At 38.0% G+C, this 11,818-nt stretch overlaps 1 pseudogene; it reads left to right on the forward strand.

The window, feature by feature from the left end:
* The first annotated feature begins 4,396 nt into the window (after positions 1-4,396).
* On the forward strand, positions 4,397-6,891 carry LOC147369070 (small ribosomal subunit protein uS17 pseudogene; annotated as a pseudogene).
* The last annotated feature ends 4,927 nt before the right edge of the window (positions 6,892-11,818 follow it).

Here is an 11,818-nt window from a genome sequence, read left to right on the forward strand (position 1 = left end):
TTAGTATAGCCACTATGGAGAACAGTTTGAAAGTTCCTTAAAAAACTAAAATTAGACCTACTATATGATCCACCAATCCTGCTCCTAGGCATGTATCTAGAGAAAACCATAATTGAAAAGATAAAGCACCCCAATGTTCGTTGCAGCACCATTTATAATAGCCAGGACATGGAAGCAACCTAAATGTCCATCAACAGAGGAGTGAATAAAAAAGATGTGGTACATATATACAATGGAATATTACTTGGCCATAAAAAGTGAAATAATGCTGTTTGCAGCAACATGGATGGACCTAGAGTGAAGTCAGACAGAGAAAGACATATCATATGATATTGCTTATATGTGGAATATTTTTTAAAAGAGTATATAGGAACATATTTATAAAACAGAAATAGAGTTACAGAGGTAGAAAACAAACTTAGAGTCACCAGAGAGTAAGGGGAGAAAGGATAAATTAGGAGATTGGGATTGATACATACTACCTTGGAAAAACAGAAAGTCACCTTGGAAAAAGCCTGAAGTTAACTCTTATCATGTCCTTTAAATATACAGCTCACTCTACTTGAAACTTCAGACTTGGGCAAATTAGTAGAACTTTAAGCCAAGAAAAAAAAAAAAGGCAAAGGGACATTTAAAATCTCAAACATGAGATCTCTGTCTGTCTGTCTGGATATGTAGGTATCAGTGTGTGTCCTTGTCTTTTGATAATATTGCTACAATTAATTTGTAAATAAGCTCTAATTTAATTGGTTTAAAGAAAAGTAAGTGCTTACAAAACAAACAATTCAAGATAAATTAAACTGAATGAATTTCAGGTTCACATGAACTGGGAAATATTCAATATTAAATTAATACCTGGTATCAATATTAATGTTTGTTTGTTAATCTAATTATTATGGACATATCTAAGAATCATCAACATTAAGTATAATACTTTTATTATGCCTAGATTTAATATAAACTAAATAAGATCTTAGTATATCTATTGCAAATTTGTCAACAAGGAAAGTCTTGATATAAAAAAACTTTTAAGGAAAGAAAATGAAAATGAGATAAGAGCTTTAGGTGATTTATGTTTACTGATCTATAGAGTGGTGAAATAAAGGACAGTTCATGGTTGCTTAAGGAAAGTAGGACATGTGCTTTTATTAAAAAGGTATAAGGAGTGGAATTACATTTTACTAAGACAAAAGGAAGTAAGTCTGACTTACAGGTGGCTGTTCTCTGAATGGACAAATAAAGTGATAAATACAAAAAGTGAAAAAAAGTTTTATGAAAAGTGGATCCTGAGAAAAGAGTTTTGTGGATAGTACAAGTTTTCCTGAGATGTTGAACTGCCTCTGAAATCTTTTATTTCTGCTTTATTGACTATGCCAAAACCTTTGACTGTGTGAATCACAAAAATCTGTGGAAAATTTTGAAAGAGATGGGAATACCAGACCACCTGACCTGCTTCTTGAGAAACCTATATGCAGTCAGGAAGCAACAGCTAGAACTGGACATGGAACAACAGACTGGTTCCAAATAGGAAAAGGAGTACATCAAGGCTGTATATTGTCAGCCTGCTTATTTAACTTATATGCAGAGTACATCATGAGAAACGCTGGGCTGGAAGAAGCACAAGCTGGAATCAAGATTGCCAGGAGAAATATTGATAACCTCAGATTAGCAGCAGCAATAGCAGATGACACCACCCTTATGGCAGAAAGTGAAAAACTAAAAAGCCTCCTGATAAAAGTGAGAGAGGAGAGTGAAAAAGTTGGCTTAAAGCTCAACACTCAGAAAATGAAGATCATGGCATCTGGTCCCATCACTTCATGGGAAATAGATGGGGAAACAGTGGAAACCGTGTCAGACTTTATTTTTGGGGGCTCCAAAATCACTGCAGATGGTGATTGCAGCCATGAAATTAAAAGACGTTTACTCCTTGGAAGGAAAGTTATGACCAACCTAGACAGCGTATTAAAAAGCAGAGACATTACTTTGTCAACAAAGGTCTGTCTAGTCAAGGCTATGGTTTTTCCAGTAGTCATGTGTGGATGTGAGAGTTGGACTATAAAGAAAGCTAAGCGCTGAAGAATTGATGATTTTGAACTGTTGGAGAAGTTGGAGAAGACTCTTGAGAGTCCCTTGGACTGCAAGGAGATCCAACCAGTCCATCCTAAAGGAAATCAGTCCTGGGTGTTCATTGGAAGGACTGATGTTGAAGCTGAAACTCCAATACTTTGGTCACCTGACTCATCTGAAAAGACCCTGATGCTGGGAAAGATTGGGGGCAGGAGTAGAAGGGGATGACAAAGGATGAGATGGTTGGATGGCATCAGAGACTCAATGGACATGAGTTTGGGTGGACTCCAGGAGTTGGTGATGGACAGGGAGGCCTGGCGTGCTGCGGTTCATGGGGTTGCAAAGAGTTGGACATGATTGAGTGACTGAACTGAACTGAACTGATTGTTACTTTGGCTAAGTGAATAACTATTGTTTCACAGTGAATATAAGCTGGTACCAAACTGGAATTTATTTGGTTTTCTCTTTTTTATTAAGAGAACACAGTTTTTTTGGAATGAATGTGACTTTTGATAACAAGACTGTGTGAATTTCTTTGCCTTTAAATGATTTATATTTGTTTTTAAAACCTTTTGTTACTTTGATAAAAATGAATAAATATTATTTCAAAATGATCTATGAAGATAAATTTCATTCTGCTTCTACAAAAAATTAACCCCTCATTGTCAGACTTTTACCATCTTGATGTCCTTGTAACATGACAACAGCCTACTTGTAAATCAGGGAATTTAAAATGTGTAAACAATAGTTGTAATAAAACAGTCAGGGCTCTGGGAAATCCAAGACAGCCGCTTGGCTTTCTGGCTCCCAGACAAACTTCATTTTTTATTTGATGGGTTAAAGCCTTTCCTTGCTGCAGGGTTAACGCCTTCACAAAGGAAAAAAAAAGTTAAAAGTGTGTCTTTCACTTAGAGTATACTTTCTACCATCTCCAGTGATCAAGGCACCCACTTCATGGGACAATCATACAAGCCTTAACAAAAACTTCACAAACTTCTTAAAACTATCACTGTTACAATCAACCTCAATCATCAGGCAAGGACAATAGAATGAAGATTAATTACAAGGGATTAAATAAACTGACACATATGATTAAAATTTTCATGAGTTTTTGTCTGATACAGTATTGGCTTCTGATCTTCATTTTCAGATATAAAGAAGCTCTTCTCCTCAAGCTACTTATGGTTTAAAACAATTCGGTAATTTATACCTGTGGGCAAAATTAAAACATTTTTCTTTTCTCTATTTTCTTTTCTCTAACTTGTCCCTCCAGAAATTGGAGACACTTGGGTTCTGAATAGTCTTATCAGGTAAATAAAAGACTGTCTCCCGAAATATACAGAAGTCTCAAAACCTCTAAAGGGTTTTGGCAAACTCTAGAGGGAAAAAAATTCACCTAGGTCTATGGCATCTGTAGTCAATGGACCAAATTTATTTTAAAAGCAAATTAGTCTTGTCTGTGTTTAATAAAAATGGGGGAAATTTTAGAAAAAATATGTTTCACTAAATATTAAATTCTAGTTTTATTAATTAAGATATGTGTTTCCAAAAACTCACTTCTGAGATAATTCCTTGCTGTTATGTTGTATCATTACAATATTTAACTGAGTTAATAAAGGACATTATAAGTTTTTTTCTGAAACCTAGCTTCATAATCAGTCTTTGCATAATGATCAGATGCTCCATGATCTACAACCAGAAGATTAACAACAGGCGATAGTCATTTAACAGACAAAGTCAGGAATCTAAGTATACACTGGGCTGTGCCTAGTAAAAGTTCTTCAAGTCTTACTTGTGACCTTACTATTACTACTAGCTATATTGTTTGTTTTCTATATTGCCTGTTTCAGAAAGTTGTTGTGTCTTACACTACTAAATGGGTGACTGAGCCTCTGATAAAATGATGATGTATAGTTGCATATAAGATCAATGATTCTAAAGATATAATTTTAGAATATAGGAATAAGCAACAAGAGGGAATATTTTCCTGTACTGTAAGAGACTACAAGGCAGGTATGGTCCAGAATTGCCTAGTCCAGGAACAGCACATTAAGTGGCCAATCAGAAAAATCTTCTCCAGACCTGGGAATGAGTATTTCTAAACAGTTATAAAATGGTTGTAAAATGCCCCTAAATAATGGTCAAATTTATGGCCATAGGGGCTTTGCCAACCAGAAACTGGCACTTGCCATCTGCCTCTACAAAGATTAAATCAGGGCTGCTACAGTTGCCAACCTTCAATACCCCTTGAAAGGAGTTCAAGATAAAGATCAGGAATGAGGCACTCTGCTCTGGGGAAAATGGGCAGGACAGGACTTCAGATAGTTAGATGTTTTCAGGTAAGTATTTTCATGAGCCCCAGTTCTTGCATCTTCTCATACCTAAAGAAACACTAACATCATAGATGAATGTATGGTCCTGGTCTCTTGGCTAGCCCCTCTTCTGGGCCCCTTGGCAGCTTTTCTACCTCTATTAATCTTCAGGTCATCTTTAACCTTCTTGTTAAGTTTATTTCTTTCAAAAAACAACAAATGAATTTCCAGATGCTGTTACGATAAGGATATCAGCCAGTTGACACATGCTAGAACAAACTGCTATGTCATTTTGTGGACTTTCATCTCCCTCCATAAATGCACCCTGAAAGAGAGTGGGCATTGAGACCCAGGACCCACAATGCCCCTGGGAACCAAGACCCCACAGTGCCCCTGTCCAGTCTAACGAAGCCAGAGAGCAGTCTTTGCCCCTTTCCCCAATGACCTGGGTCCTCATGACCCAAGATGGGGATAGTCAGTCAGTTAGACATGAGCAGGGTACTAAAGGGCCAAAGATTTGATCCATAGATAAAGAGGTGGGGGGAATGTAGAGTCCTGCCCCAAGGTCAGAGCTGTGACACCTTGCACCAAGGCCACAGACACAGAGCCCAGAACCAAGGCCACCTCCAGAACTGACTAAACCCAATTGTAACCATTGCCAAAGTCCCCCCCTCCCCCGATCATCACCAACAGGCTTCCTGACTGCAAATGAAGTAAAAATGCCCACCCCAGTAGCCACCCTATACTGCCCTAACCAATCACCTAATGCCTCTTGTTCAAAGTGAAAGAAGAGAGTGAAAAAGTTGGCTTAAAGCTTAACATTCAAAAAACTAAGATCATGGTACCAGGTTCCATCGCTTCATGGCAGACACATGGGGAAACATTGGAAACAGTGGCTGACTTTATTTTGGGGGGCTCCAAAATCACTGCAGATGGTGACTGCAGCCATGAAATTAAAAGACGCTTGCTCCTTGGAAGAAAAGTTATGACCAACCTAGACATCATGTTAAAAAGCAGAGACATTACTTTGCCAACAAAGGTCCGTCTAGTCAAAACTATGGTTTTTCCAGTGGTCATGTATGGATGTGAGAGTTGGACTATAAAGAAAGCTGAGCGACGAAGAATTGATGCTTTTGAACTGTCGTGTTGGAGAAGACTCTTGAGAGTCCCTTGGACTGCAAGGAGATCCAACCAGTCCATCCTAAAGGAAATCAGTCGTGAATATTCATTGGAAGGACTGATGCTGAAGCTGAAACTCCAATACTTTGGTCATCTGATGCAAAGAGCCAACTCATTGGAAAAGACCCTGATGCTGGTAAAGATTGAAGGCAGGAGGAGAAGGAGACGACAGAGGATGAGATGGTTGGATAGCAACCACAACAAGAAAAGCCACTGCAATGAGAAGCTCACACACTGGAACTAGAAAAAAAGACCATGCAGCAACGAAGACCCAGCACAGCCAAAAATAATAAAAATAATTTTTTTTAAAAAGAGAGACAGAATGGCTTGATACCAAGGGCCAGGCAACCAAGCAGAGTTATGAAATCTATTTAAATGGGGAAGCAGTACTGTGTATTTGGCATGCCACTACTAAAGATCCCGAGTGCCACAACTAGAGAACTCACATGCCACAACAAAGATGGAAAATCCCACATGATGCAACTAAGACCTGGTGCAGCCAAATAAATAAATATTTTAAAAATATAGATTTCCAACTGTCTATATTTTTTTAAAGGGGTAGGAAGGAGTTCCCAGGTGACAGAGTGGTAAAGAATCTGCCTGCCAACGCAGGAGACACAAGAGACACAGTTGGATCCCTAGGTTGGGAAGATTCCCTGGAGAAGGAAATGGCCACCCATCCCAGCACTCCAATATTCTTGCCTGGAAAATTCCACGGACAGAGGAGCCTGGCAGGTTACAGTCCATGGGGTCGCAGACAGAGGGACATGACTGAGCAACTGAGGGCATTTAGAAAAACAGGGCCTTTTTTCAGACAACTTGGAAGATGAATGTGGGAACCAAAAGCAACCGACCATCTTTCAAATAAGAAGAGGGTCCTGCCTGGGGAAACTGGCAAAGAAAAGCTCCCTCCATACTACAAGAACATTGGACTGGGCTTCAAGACTCCAAATGAGGCCATCGAGGCACCTACATTGACAAACAATGCCCTTTTACTGGTATTGTCTCCATTGGAGGGCAGATCCTGTCTGGTGCGGTGACAGAAATGAAGATGCAGAGGACAACTGTCATCTGCCGAGACTACCTTCACTACAACCACTTTGAGAAGCACCATAAGAACATGTCCGTGCACCTTTCCCCCTGCTTCAGGGACGTCCAGATCAGCAACATTGTCACAGTGGGTGAGTGCTGAGCAAGACTGTGTGCTTCAACATGCTCAAGGCCACCAAGGCTGCTGGAACCATGAAGTGGTTCCAGAAGTTCTGAGACTGGTCCCTTGCCCACTGCCTCAAACAAAATAAAGTTATTTTCCCAGTCAAAAAAAAAAAAAAAACCCAGCAACCACAAGAAAGTTGAAATGGCTATAATATTAATAATATCATACAAAACAGACCTTAAAACAAAAAGAGTTTACTAGAGACACAGAAGGATATAGCATCATGATAAAAATATCAGCACATCAGAAGATAACAGTTACAAACATAAATGCATCTAAGAGCAGATCATCAAAATACATGAAACAAAAAATGGACAGAAATGAAAGAAGAAATACACAACTCAACAATCAAATTTGGAGAATCCAATACACCACTTTCAATTACAGATAAAACAAACCCTCATTTAATGAGATAAAATAAAGATTGAACAACAACACTAAAATTAGACCTTACAAACAACTATAAAACCCTCCAACAACAGAATATATACTCTTCTCAAGGAACAGGGAACAGTCTCCAGGATAGATATTATACTAGGCCTTTAAAAAAAAACCTCAGTAAATCTAAAAGGCTAGAAATAACTCAAGATATATTTTCCACTATAATAAAAAGAAATTAGAAATCAACTGCAGGAAAAAAAAAAAAAAGGGAAATTCACAAATACATGGAAATTAAACATTGAGCTCCCAGACAATAATGGGTCTAAGAAGAAATCAAAAGGGAAATCAGGAAGTTATTTGAGATGAATGAAAATCAAGACACAACATACCAAAACTTGTTAAATGCAATTAAAGCAGTGCTTAGAAGGAAATTTACAACTGTAATGGAGTTATTAAGAAAGGAGAGAGGACTTCCCTAGTGGTCCATTGCTAAAGAATTGATCTCCCAGTGTAGGGGACACAGGTTCTATCCCTGATCCGGGAAGATTCCACATGCCTCTGGGCAACTAAGCCTGTGCCCCACAACTACTGAGCCCCTGCTCTAGACTCTGTGAGCCGCGGCTACTGAAGCCTGTGTGCCTTTGCACCCGTCCTTTGCAAAAAAGGAAGCCACCACAATTAGAAGTTTGCACACAGCAACTGGAGAATATGTCTCTGTTCACGCAACTAGAAAAAGCCCACACGTAGCAACAAAGACCTAGCATGGCCAAAAATAAATAAATGAATAAAAAGAGAGAGATCACAAATCAGTAACCTAAACTTCTACCTCAACACACTGGAAGAAGAGTACTCTAAACCTAAAGCAAGCAAAAAAGGAAATAATAAAGAATACAGCAGACATTATGAAAATAGTGACTAAAAAAAACACTGAAAATCAGTGAAACCAAATGCTGATCCTTCAAAAAGATCTACACAATTGATATACATTTAGCAATATTAACCAAGATAAAAACAAAGATGACTTAAATTACCAGTATCAGAAATGAAAGGACATTACCATTTACCTTAGAGAAATTTAAAAAATCATAAAAGAATTCTATGAATTGTAGGCCAAAAATCTATAAATTAGATGAAATGGACAAATTCCCAGAAAGACACAAACTACCAAAACTGGCTCAAGAAGAAATAGACAATCTGAGTTTATCTAAGTCAGTGAAGAGGTTGAAATAGTAATTTAAAAACTTCCCACAGAGAAAAGCCCAGGCTCAGATGGCTTCATCACTGAATTCTACCAAACATATAAAGAATTCATAACAATTCTTCAAAAACTATTCTAAAAAACAGAACACAAAAAAAGGAGAAGGAATTCTCTAGCAGTTCAGTGGTTAGGGCTCTATGCTTCCACTGAAGAGAGCACAAGCTCAATTCTGGGTCAGGGAACTAAGATCCTTCATGCCACATAGCATGACCAAAATAAAATAATTTTTAAAAAGTTTTAAACAAAAAATAGAAGTTGAGAGAATATTTCCCAAGTCATTTCATGGGACCAATATAACTCTTATGCCAAAAACAAAGACATCATAAGAAAAGAAAATTACTGATCAATATCTCTTATGAATATGGTTACAATAATCCTTGAAGAAGGAAATGGCAACCCACTCCAGTATTCTTGCCTCGAGAATCCCATGGAGAGAGGAGTTTGCAGGCCATGGTCCACGGGGTCGCAGAGAGTAGGACACGACTGAAGTGACTAAGCAAGCACGCACGCACAATAATCCTCAACAAAATTTAGCATTTTATAAAAAGATTTGTTCAGGCTTCCCTGGTGGTCTGGTAGTTAAGAATCTGCCTGCCAGTGCAGGGGACACAGGTTCCATCCCTGAATGGGGAAGGTCCCACATGCTGCAGGGCAACTAAGCCTGTGAGCCACAACTACTGAGACTGCACAATGCAACTACTGAACATTTGCACCGAGAGCCTGTGCTCTGCAACGACAGCAGCCACCACAATGACAAGTGTGTGCATCACAACTAGAGAGGGGCCCACACTTGCCACAACCAGAGAAAGCCCATGCACAGCAACAAAGACCCAGTGCAGCCAAACATAAATAAATAAAATAATTAATTAATAAAAAGAGATTTGCTCACTATGATCAACTGGGATTTATTCTACTAATGCAAGGTTGGTTTTATATCTGAAAACCAATTAATATGGTACATCACATCAGTAATATAAGACATCACATCCAATACTTTTTTATGATTAAAAAACTCAACAAACTTGGAATATAAAGGAATTAACCCCATAATAGACTTTTATGAAAAAGACCACAGTTAACATCACACTTAACAGTAAAAAATTAGATGCTTTCCCACTAAGATTTAGAACAAGACAAGAATGTTCACTCTTGCTACCTCTAATCAACATTATCTTAGAGGTTCTAGCCAAGACAATTAGAAAGAAATAAAAGATATCTAGATTGAAAAGAAAGGAGTAAAATGATCTCCATTTTCAGATGGAATGAACTTGTATATAGGAATTCCTAAGGTATCCACTAAAAAAAATATTAGAATTAATAAATAAGTTCTGCAAAGTTGTAAAAGATCAATAAAAATAAATTATACTTCTATACATTTGCAATGAACAATCTAAATATGAAATTAAAAATAGCATTACGATACCATCATAAGGAATAAAATACTTAGGCAAAATTTTAACAAAAGACATATAGAACTTATACCCTGAGAACTACAAAATGCTGTTGAAAAAAAAGTTAAACTAGATCTAAATAACTGGAAAAAACATCCCATGTTCTGATCAGAACTAACAGTTAATATACAATACTCCCAAACTGATCTACAGATTCAATACCATCTCTATCTACTTTGTAGAAATTGATGAGCTAACACTAAGATTCGCACAGAAAACCAAGAATAGCCAAAACAACACACTTTCCCATTTCAAATTTATTACAAAGCAATGATAATAAAGACAATTTGGTACTAGGAAAAAAGCAAACACACAGATCAATGGAATAGAATTGAGTGACCAAAAATAAAACCATGTATCTAGCATCAATTGATTTGAACCCAAAGTTCAACCTTGGGACCAAAGTTGGATGGTCCAAAGACCATCAATGGGAAAAGAACAGTATTTTCAATAAATGGTATAGGAACAATTAGAATTAGACACTTATCTCACACAATATACAAAAATTAACTCAAAATTGATCAAAGATCTAAACTTAAGAGGTAAAACTATAAAACTCTTGGAAGACAACACAGAGGGAATTTTCATGTTCCTATATTTGGCAATGATACTTTAATAAGACATCAAAAGCACAGGCAACAAAAATTAAACTGACAATCAAAATTAAAAAATTTTGTGCATGAAAGGACACCGTCAAGAGAGTGAAAAGACAACCCATGAAATAGGGGAAAAATTTTGAAATCTGGTAAAGAATTAATGTCTAAAATTTTAAACTCACATCTCAAGGACAAAAGCACATGGAAACAACACCAATCCAAAACCAGCAAAAGTCTTGAATAGGCATTTCACCAAAGATATACAGATGTCTAATAACCTCAGATATGCAGAAGACACCACCTTTATGGCAGAAAGTGAAGAAGAACTAAAAAGCCTCTTGATGAAAGTGAAAGAGGAGAGTGAAAAAGTTGGCTTAAAGCTCAACGTTCAGAAAACGAAGATCATGGCATCCGGTCCCATCACTTCATGGCCAATAGATGGGGAAACAATGGAAACAGTGAGAGACTATTTTGGGGGGCTCTAAAATCACTGCAGATGGTGACTGAAGCCATGAAATTAAAAGATGCTTACTCCTTGGAAGGAAAGTTATGACCAACCTAGATAGCTTATTCAAAAGCAGAGACATCACTTTGCCAACAAAGGTCTATCTAGTCAAGGCTATGGTTTTTCCAGTGGTCATGTATGGATGCGAGAGAGTTGGACTATAAAGAAAGCTGAGCGCCGAAGAATTGATGCTTTTGAACTGTGGTGTTGGAGAAGACTCTTGAGAGTCCCTTGGACTGCAAGGAGATCCAACCAGTCCATCTTAAAGGAGATCAGCCCTGGGAGCTCTTTGGAAGGACTGATGTTGAAGATGAAACTCCCATACTTCGGCCATCTGATGCGAAGAGCTGACTCACTTGAAAAGACCCTGATGCTGGGAAAGATTGAGGGTAGGAGGAGAAGGGGACGACAGAGGATGAGATGGTTGGATGGCATCATCAACTCGATGGACATGGGTTTGGGTGGACTCTGGGAGTTGGTAATGGACAGGGAGGCCTGGCGTGCTGCAATTCATCCATACAGTGAAACATTATCCACTCTTAAAAAGGAAGGAAATCCTGACATATGCCACAACACAGATGAACCTTGAAGAATTCTGCTGAGTGAAATAAGCCAGATACTAAAAGACAAATACTGGGACATCCATGGTGGTCCAGTGGCTAAGAATCTGAGTTCCCAATGCAGAGAGCCTGGGTTCAATCCCTGGTCAGGGAACTAGATCCCACATGCTGCAACTGAAGTTCAAATGACACAACTAAAGATCTAGCATACCCCAACAAAGACCTAGTGAAGCCAAAAAAACCCAAAATGACAAATACTGTATGATCCCACTTACATGAGGTACTTAAAGTAG

The sequence above is a fragment of the Bos grunniens genome, chromosome 7 (assembly GCF_055505025.1).
Source record: "Bos grunniens cultivar Pamir isolate PY7600 chromosome 7, Bosgru_T2T1.0, whole genome shotgun sequence".
In the NCBI taxonomy this organism is placed as follows: domain Eukaryota; kingdom Metazoa; phylum Chordata; class Mammalia; order Artiodactyla; family Bovidae; genus Bos; species Bos grunniens.